The sequence below is a fragment of the Gymnogyps californianus genome, chromosome 18 (genome assembly GCF_018139145.2).
Source record: "Gymnogyps californianus isolate 813 chromosome 18, ASM1813914v2, whole genome shotgun sequence".
Classification (NCBI taxonomy): Eukaryota; Metazoa; Chordata; class Aves; order Accipitriformes; family Cathartidae; genus Gymnogyps; species Gymnogyps californianus.
The window spans coordinates 10,951,690-10,961,653 of record NC_059488.1 but is presented as its reverse complement, the minus strand read 5'-3'; the positions used below and the strand labels follow the sequence as shown (position 1 = coordinate 10,961,653).

The 9,964-nt window shown below is 40.1% G+C and overlaps 1 long non-coding RNA gene across 1 annotated transcript; it reads right to left on the bottom strand.

Moving 5' to 3' along the window:
* LOC127023796 (uncharacterized) lies at positions 1-8,707 on the bottom strand. Its single transcript, XR_007767477.1, has 4 exons — positions 8,623-8,707; positions 6,945-7,036; positions 2,562-2,671; positions 1-688 (listed from the first exon to the last, which is right to left on the bottom strand). It is a non-coding gene; the product is annotated as an uncharacterized LOC127023796 (long non-coding RNA).
* Positions 8,708-9,964: the final 1,257 nt, after the last annotated feature.

Sequence of the window (9,964 nt, the reverse complement as noted above, 5' to 3'; positions counted from 1 at the left end):
TTTCTAGATTCTTAAAAACTTTTAATCAGCCTATGAAGCGCTTCAGAGAAACAAGTTTTCCTACAAATATTTCAACTTATTCATGTGCCAAGGGATTATTTCTGCTCATTTACAGAGATCTGTGAAAACTACTCTGGGATCTCTGGAGACTAGGATTCTTTCTTTGAGAATGCTTGCCTTCTGGTAGGAAAAAAGATTTAAAGTGTGTCTTACTCAATAAAAGACTATGCCCTCTAGCCACTGAAAGAATTTAATTGGGGAAAAGTGTACAAATCTAAAATTAATTGAGGCTTTTTGCTTTCATTGAACTATTGAGAAAAATTTCCCTGACCACAAGTTCCTCACGTTATTAGGAAGTAGAAAATGAAGGAAGAGTGGCACGAAGATTTTAAGTGGTCCAGGAAAAAAATCTCCTGTTTGTTGGCTGTTCAACTATGGGTCATCAATCTCTTAGCGCTTCTTCTAAAACTCCAAGATAGCAATAAATGTGAGCAGCTTTAACGTATCATCCGTGATCCAGTCCCAGCAACGTCCTTGGAGAGTGAGCCTGGAAGTCCCTGTCTTTTCAGTCACCAATCCCCTGAAAGAAATAGTGTCCTTTGCTTCACTTGTAATTCTGCATCTGTACTTCTGAGAGCTTGTAGATCATCACAGTCTAGAGGTGGGATTCCTGAACATCTCTCCAGAACTGCACAAATGAAGAGCAAGCAGACAATATAGTATTTCAGTCTTTACTCAGACAAAATTGCAAGTTTCCCTCTGCCTCTTTGGCTTGGTAGGCTAAGATACGATCATTCAGTATCAGAACTTTCTGCCTTTAGCTAAATTCTCTGCAGACAGCTGCCTGTTACTTAATCAAGGGAAAAGTATGTCCCAGCTTCAGACAAGTTCCAAGTCACAGAAGCAGCTTACAAAAACAGCTACTATTTCTGGTGGCTCTGGTAAACAGCACAAGAACTCTGCTGCAGTGGATTCTTTTGGATATGTGATGAGATATGTAAATATGAAGTTCAGATTGTTGTTCTCAGTCATGAAGCTGACTAAGACCTCTCCCCTCTGGCATCAAAAGAATGAAAATGAGCTCTCTGCTGGACTCACTGAGGAGTTCTGTTAAGAACAGTTGTACTGTCTTAAAAAGCACTAATTCAGCTTGAATGTTCAGGACACAGACCCTCTCAGGCTTCCTGCTGAATAAATCTATTGAAAAATGAGATACTTTATTGACTTGTTTAAAGCAAAGCAAATGGATATTGTAGTTGCATCTGCTATCTATAGTATATGAGACAGCTTGTCTAACAGCTCATTGGTTTCACTCTTCTGTTTTAGCACATCTAGTTTGCTGTGAATCTGATCCTTACTGTAAAGTGGAAATGCTGTTATAGTCATTTTAGAGCAATTCACTGGAGAAACTCGGCACTGAAGTCCTATGTCTATGGACTGTGGCAGCAGTATTCACCTGTGCTTTCTTTGAACGTTAACCACTTAAGCTAGTAATTAAGCATTTGACATGAAGAGAACTGTCATCACAAAGCTGTTTTATTACTTAACCCCAGAAGTTATGCCTCCTTAGCTTTATTTGTGTCATCTAAATCCATATCTATTTATGTCCAGGTTTTCTAGTGCTCCTGAAACATCTTCCTTTTTCCCATTCACAGAAATGGGTCTGATTTAGTTGTAACTGACGTTTAAGATAACACAAAAGCACGAGTAGGACACATATGCCTGTTCCTCTAGTCTGGGCTCTTCTAGGAGAAAGGGTGCTTTTTCTGCTAGGCCTTTCTGATACTGTGTAGGCAATGCAATGCCTTACTAAAAGTAGCTGTGTGAGGTTTGTAAGAGAAAAGTTCATCATAGTATAAGGTTTAAATTCAGTAAAGTGTTTTTTTCCTCCAATTCCTGTGGCTGCATGAAACATTCAGACCACATGTTTACCTTGATGTTTAAGAGGAGCTGAATATCCAAGTGGTATGTGGAAATGCACAGTTGTAAAGCAAATTTCTTATTTTGGATGTTGTTTTATCTTGTATTTGGTGCCTTAACTCTGTACAATCTAAGGTCATATATACTGTACCACAGGTAATTTAATAGTTAAGTGTACTTTAAAAGAACCCATCAATCCTAGTCTACAGAAACTGTTACAAAGACTGAAGCTGCCTTAGTGTGAGAGAGTTCTCTTCCATGTTTGTTTAATAATCCATTGATAAACAACAGTTGCAAGAATTTAAAGAACATATAAAAATTTTAACCACAGATTGAGACTGAATTTATCTGACTTCCAACCTCAAAGGTTTGTGGCAATAAGATAATTAAAGGTACAGTCTCTTCTATGTTGTGTAAGTAAACATCAAAATGTTTTATAGCTAGCCAGAAGTGCATGTTTGTGAAAACCTATGGACTGTTATCTCTACTAGAACAAATTACACTAATTCTAAGAGGCATTAATTGAATGTAATTGGCTATCCTTCATTCATTGGTACAGCAGAGTTGGAATGAGTAAGAGTTGTAATTAATTTTTAATTCCAAAATAGCACGTGGACTTAAGCCTCATTCCTGCCTCTTACCGGGATCCAGGAGCTCCAGGTACCTTATGCTGCTTTGCAGTTCGCGAGGGGTAGTGCAGCTTCTACTTGAATACACGGTTGCTGAATGCATCTGGTCCTGGTAGAATGGACTGAGGCCAGAGAGAGAGAGAAAAGAAAAAAAAATGAAGCGAGAACACCCTCCTCCAGTCTTAAAGGTTGAGCATCATAGATAGGAAGTTGGAAGGAAAGTTGCGCTGCCTTTTCCAAGTCCGTTAATAGTCTGTGGTAAAACCAGGCGGTTTATGTCTACTGTGGTAAACCAGCAGCCTTAGTATACGAAGAGCAGGGGGAGATGGTACTGTTTTTTCAATAGTTTGTAAGAAATTAGGTAAGAGGTTTAAGCTATCCATATAGCAGGCTAAAAGCTGCTAGTGATGTTGCTACAGGAGATTAATTTTTTCTCCTGTCCAGTAAACAAGTCCAGGATGGAAGGTGTTTTCCAGAGGAGGAAGAGGTACAGGAGAAATCCAATGAACAAATTCTGTTTCCTAATGCAACCATATCCAAAACAGGGAGATTGCTCCAAGCAGTGTATATAGCATGCAACTGAATTTTGGGAGGGAAAGGAATAATAGTAGTTTCCCCTAAAGGAATACTAGTAACTTATTTCTACAGTGCACACAGTGTTCTAGACAACTTGTTTTTACACAGAACAGCATGGCACCAAGGGAAAACAGATACTGCTTCCACAACTACATGTTGTAATGTACATATTTCAGGTCACCAATATTGGTGTAACTAGTTATGACAAAGTAGGTTCATCTTACCAGAAAAGCGTATTTTGACATTCTATCCAATTCTATTTTTTTTTAAGCTAGAGGGGAGTTAATTATAGCACTCATCTGTTTCGAAGGGAGTAGAGCAGAAGGTAAGTTTTAACTTCATACTTCGAAGCTGCTATGAGTAAGTTGATTAACAGTGCTCCATGGAAACAACCTGATGTACTTATTTATTTTCTTTGTGCTCATTTCTGTGTTCTTAGAAAAGCACAAGCTTGTGTAAGCGTAATCAATACAAAGTTACTCAGGGTACTGTGTCATCTCAGCAATGGACACTAACTGCATCTTAAGTCAACAGGCACATATAAATCAAGCTTAATTAAGAGGAACAGAACATCTTGGCAGGTTTTGCTTTACTACTGGCACTGTTACAATTTAATGATCTATGCATACGGAAATGTGTGTATTGCTGCACTCCCAATAGAACTTGTAGTTCTGTAAGGGCATCCTGTAAACTAACAAAGTAAAATGTAGTCAGTGTAGGGGAGAGAGTATTCTTCTTTCGTTATTTCCACAAAGAACTGTTTATAAGCAGACAGAAAGTGATGCTGCTCAAAGATAATGGTGGGCTGAAGAACAGCATTCAGAGCAGTACAGCTTTTCAAAAGTTAGTGATATGAATTTAATTATGAAAATTCTAATTTGCTATACAGATTATTTCCTGTGTTGTCAAACTAGTATCACTGCTTCCCTGCTCAAAATAACAGGATAAAGACAAGCGTAGTTTTCTAATAACATGTATTGCATGGAAATATACATATACTGGAAGAAAACGGAGGCTGTACTGCAGAGAGCATATTCAACTACAGAGCCATTCTCTGGGCAATGCTGCATAATTTAAGAGTGGGTAAATATGCCTTCAGGGACAACACAACACAGAACAGATGCTTAAAAAAAAAAACCAAACCCACAGAAAAAAGCCTCAAAGCTTTGTCCAGTCATACATTTATTCTTCCCTGAAAAAGGGACAAGTACATTCATATTCACTTAGTGAGATACATCAGACATCACAAAGGTCCTTAAGGACAAATGTTTTAAAGCTAGTCTCCTTTTGGACAGAAAAGGGAGGAAGTTGACTCTGTCTTCCAGTTCCAAAGTGCAGTGTCTTATTTCTGATCCTAACCCTAAGACAATATTTATTGATCAAACTGACTAAGCTTTTTAGGTCGACAAGCTCTCTACGAAGCAATTCTGTTCTCTCAAGCCTCTGCAGGGGCCAGCAACTGGTGCTTAACTACTGCTTCCACTCCAGAATGTCACCCGTCCTCCAGCTGTCCCAGAGCCATTCTGGGACACTTGCACTTCTAAGAGAGCAACACTGCTGGGGGGGACTGTCAAAAGCACTGAAATACTACAGCAGAGCAAGTCCCAGTGGGCTGTATGCTTTTTAAAGTCCTGTCCAGTTCTTAGTGACAAAGTTGAGCATGAAACCTGTACTGCCAAACGTACCAGCCCCTTAATGAGAAGGACATCTATGGGAAGCAGTCTCGGAAGTGGAGATTTTGAGGAAAGGCTGGCGTTTTCCAAGTCCAACTCATAAGATTTTTTTTTTTTTAAATGGTTGAGTTTCCACCCACCAAAAAAATCACCATTAGTCAAATCAATTAAAACAATTGCTGCTAATTTGGGCGAAAACATCCCCCTTGTGTAACCCAAACTACCACCGCCCATCCATTTAAAGAATTCTTAAGCAAAGAATCCTCAGGACGCAGAGCCCTGCTAAGAGTCTGCACACTAGAAGGCAGACAGGAAATCCGGCAGTGCGGTGTAATGTGACTTTTCTGATGACAATTACTTCTACAAGACAAGGAAAAGAGAGAGGCAGTGCTTTGGGGCAGTGTTTCATGCTCAGCAAGTTTGTAGAGGGAAGGAATGCAATTCTATAAATCACTTGTACTGTATTTCTGTTTCTAGACTTGAATGAATTTCACTTCTCCTTTGTGGGTCAGCACAGTAAACATTAAAGAAAAGGTCTATTTTTCTAAATCTCTTTCACCAATAGAGGTCTGACCTGCAGCCAACGGATTTATTTATCCACAGAGCACAGAGTGTTTATTTTTACACTAAGATTGGATATGGCATTGAATAAAAAGAATGACCTTTGAACTATCTAAACCTTAAATACTATGAACGAATTCCACAAATGAGTAATACGGTGGACAATTCCATCTTTCTTCCCAATAAATCTCTCTCTCAAAAGAAGTTACCCAGAATTAAACTTTCAAATGAAGTACAAGAGATCCTTGTGGTTTAATTACAGACTACTTTCAAAATATTTAAGATTTCTCCCAATTTGTAATCTGTAGAGAACAATGATGATTAAACTATTCCTGACTATACTGTAAATAAAGCAACTTCAAATAAACCTTAGCTATTTATAGCATTAAAAATGTAATCTGAACATTCAAATTGTCTTAATTTGGTAGCAGTTGAGTGGGAAGAAAAATAACTGCACACTGAATTTTAAATTGAGCTGTATCTACTCACTAGCCAAAAAAGCCTGCAAATGTAAAGTAAATGGAATGCTCTTTGTACATTAAGTTGCTTCCTCATGTGATGCTGTACCCCGTACACTTCGCTTCATTTGGCTTCTGTGTTGTGGTTTGTACGCCAGCCACTGTTATTAACTGTACACAACACTTAGATCTGCACTGTAATCTTGGTTCATTTGCCACTGATTGTAACCCAATGCTACAGACTTCTCTGTATATAGAACCGTAACCATGTCCCATTTGCTTCCAGTAGCATACAATAAAGGCTTATCTCTGTAAACAGGAATTACGGCCTTATGATTGGTTTGGGGTTTTTTGTTTACAGTGAGGAAACTGGCTTTAAGGTTTTTTGAAGCCTGGGAAGCCAAACCACAGAAGTCCATTCTACTCTAGTCAGGTAATAGGCTCAGCAGAAAGGGGAGACAGGCTTCCTAAGGCTGCAGTTTTATCAGAGATGATTATTAGCAAAATTGTGACTTTGAGATGTAAATATAAAGTACATTTATGCTGTAACAAGCAGAATGCATTCCTTCACAAAGCTGGCAGTGAACAGAGTATATGGGACTGAAATTGTGCAAGGGCTGCTGCACACAAATACCACTGGGGGTTAGACAATGGAAGCAGTAACAGAAAAGCCCAGAGAAGGCTGTGATGAGACTAGCCAGGAAGGCAAGTTTTACTTCAGAATGAAAACTGGGCATTTCCTAGTATTTAGCTAATTGGAAAAACTGGATGTCTATTTTCTTAAAAGATAGATAAATTATATATATAAAAAAGAGTAAGGTTCTCTCTTAAACTTTTTTCCTCTCTGGCCCCTCTCATTTCACTGCATTTCCTAAACATTAAATTCCTGTGGTCCCAGTTTGTCCTCTGAGGTCTGAAGCAAATCCAAGCAATTTCCTTGTCCAGAGCCATTGAGGGCAGGAGTTGAGGACACCATGAGAATTTTGTGGCTGCTGTTGTTTGCTTGACGCTGCAACTCATGGTAAGATTTACTGGAATATACAAGTATGTCCAGCTGCCTGGAGTTACAGAACACAGTTTTACTCTAGAAGGGAAGATAGGGAAGTCATTTTATCATATGCTCTTACCTTTTCTTAGAAGTATTTTTTCTGGTCTTTAATTCAGCATTTCAAGTCTCAGTAAGTGCAGAGGTCATTAATCAAATTCAGAGGAGATGAACCTTGAGGAAGGATTAAAAACTGTTGTGAACTGACTGCAGTTGAGATTGCTCTTAATAAAATGAGATGTATGGACCCCCACAGCTTAGCATATATGACAACTGGAGTAAGACTTGGTGTGAGACTTTTGCACTCAACAAAACAGCGTGCAGCCAGCTGAGTCTGCTGTTGTGCGGCAAACAAGTCAGTTATGCCCATAAGAGCTATTGAGGGACCACTTGTACCAAAACCAACTAAACCACGTGTCACTTAAAATTCAGAGCTGCATCAAATATTTAGCAAGTAAGATCCATAAAGAACTGAACATAGTCAGTTAAGAAAACATCATTAACACTTGGCTGAAACTGAGGTCAGTTTTACCTTATGTATCAGCATAATACCATACCTATGTACATGCTTAACATTAGCTAGCTTATTAAGAGGTCATTCAGAAAGCTACCTCAGGATTATCATCTCAGAGGTGCTGAGAAGGCTGACAGCTCTTCAGCAGTAGCCTGGCAATTGCTGGTCAGTGACAGCTAATGAAATGAGCTGGGCCCACTCCAGGAGCTGGCTGACATTCTGTGGCCTCACAGGAATGAAACAAGAGGTAGATAAGGGAGTGGTGCATGGGAGGAGTAATACAATACCGAGTGTAGACTGATAAAGGAGGCTGGCATGTCCTTTCTTCACTGTGAAACTGCCTGACATCTCCTCGTTTTATTCCTGTCCTGCTGTAGCTAACCTAAACTTGTCCAGGCAGTTACACAGTGTCCTGCTGGGGAGACTAGGGAAGCTGCGATTTGTGGCCCCTTGTACGCATTACTATTACCACCTCTCTGCGCGCCCTTCCCCCCTGCAACCCAACAAACAATACCCAAGTCTGTCTACTTTTTCTCAGCATACTGCAATGTCTCTCATTATCAACCTGCAGATGAGTGCATGCAGTGAAATCTGCAACAGAAAGCTCCTCCATCATTTTCAGGCCCTCCCCAATGTTGCTTGACCGCTCTAGCCCCATCCCTTGCTGGCACAGCACTGAAGGGATTCATGCAGAAGGAACCATCTGCTTGACAAGCAGGACGCCCAGTTTATCTTGCTGCAATCAACATCACCTTCAAAAAGTGTATCTGATTACAGAGGAAGCAGGAAAAAATTATTTATTGACTGATGTCCATGCAAGCCAGCCTGTCACTTCCACGCGCAAAGAACTGCTGCATCTATAAACCTGCCAAAAAAATCAGAGAACTAGCTCTAGTCTCACTTTACAATAAACACACAATACCAAACAATGGAAATTCCATGTCCTACTTTCTCTTAATTTCAGCAGCCTGATTTATCTAGATGTCAGTTCCCTTTTCTCATGAATAAACAACAGATCCCAAATGCAAGGTTTTGTAACAGGCATTTGGGACACTGAGGGCTGACAAAAGCTCCTTTTTGCTCAAAAGCACACTTACGGCCTGTGTACAGCAAACACTAAACCATCCCTCATGCTGGTCTACTTTGATGCTGGTCTGTTTTAAGAGACTTGCAAAACGGTAAGGAAAAGCAGTTAATGCAGAGTGAAAGTAGAGGTCTACTTTCAAAAGAAAAGTAGGATACTTACTTAATAGTATCTCAGACAAGGACATCTATGTTCCCCAGGCTCACAGACACCTTCCACAAGGCTGCTAGACAGTTGATGATTCCAGGTTTCCTTGCAAAAAAATCAGAAGGCACTCATTTCAGCATTTAAGTTTCTGAAAACTTATGTGCATGACAGTTGGAGCCACACCCTACTTGCCACAGGACTGGTAACTTGGGTGACAACTATTAGTTGTCGCTCAGAGCAAAGACTTAAGCAGGGGATCAATTCCCGTAGTTCCACAAAGAGCATATAAGAAGCCAGATTACAAAAATGTCCACTGGATGCGAGCTGTAGCGGTGTAAATTTCATCCCCAGACCGAAGTCCCACACAACTACGGCACGCTCCTTCAGTCCCACCGTCAAGCACCTAGTCTCCCCAATGCCAGAGGAATTGCCGTCTCTGCTGCAAACTCCCTACTGACACTTTACACTTACTTGAGCATCACCTATCCTTACAGGGCGAGCCTTCAATAAAAGAGTAATTTCTTCACCACAACTGTCCCCTCTGCTAAGCTAGCACAAATTCTTCATGAACAGTACCCCTCTTTCTGCAAGAACAGAAGTGTCACCTCACTTAATTGCTCAGGACATAATGCTGACTTTGGTTTTTTGCTGCAGGACTGAGTTCCAGCAAGTCAGCTACAAATTCTTCTCTTTCCCATTTGCTAAGCTGTAAATTATCCTTCCCTTTTGTGACCCCAATCCTTGGTACACTCAACTGAAAGAAACTGGAGCTGCTAACGCTTTCAGGGCCTTGAATTCATCTTCACTTTGGGCTATACATTCCAGCACATTTATTTGTAAAGCTATAGAAAGCCTGTGTGTACTCTTGTTACAGTAATACAAAAAGGCCTTTTCTTGCTCCAGGCACAAACACGGGGCAAAAACCTAAAAAGGCCTTTGGATCTCAAAAAAGGGTCACACATATACCCTAGAACAAATAACACTTCCCTCTTACCCTTTGCTTAGGTGCTGACACATACCAAAGATGGGATTTCCTGCTGGCAGTAAAGGCAGACTCAGCCCTCTGCTGGTTATGATTTATTCAAAGGGATTTTTTTTTTTTTTTTAATCTGGGTAACTTCTGATTACAGTAGAAGAGGGAAAGCTAAAACAGGGCAAGACGACAAACTATAGCTCAGTAAATCAAATTATGTTGCCCTGCAAAGCAGTTCTCCTATATTACTGACACTGCAGGTCTTGAGGTAGCAACAGGATTTTTGCATACAGCACAAAGCAAGCATGTGGACAGGGATCTGAGTTGCACAGGTCAGTTATCCTGGTTTTAATGAACAATGTGGTTTTGAGAAAGATGCTGTTG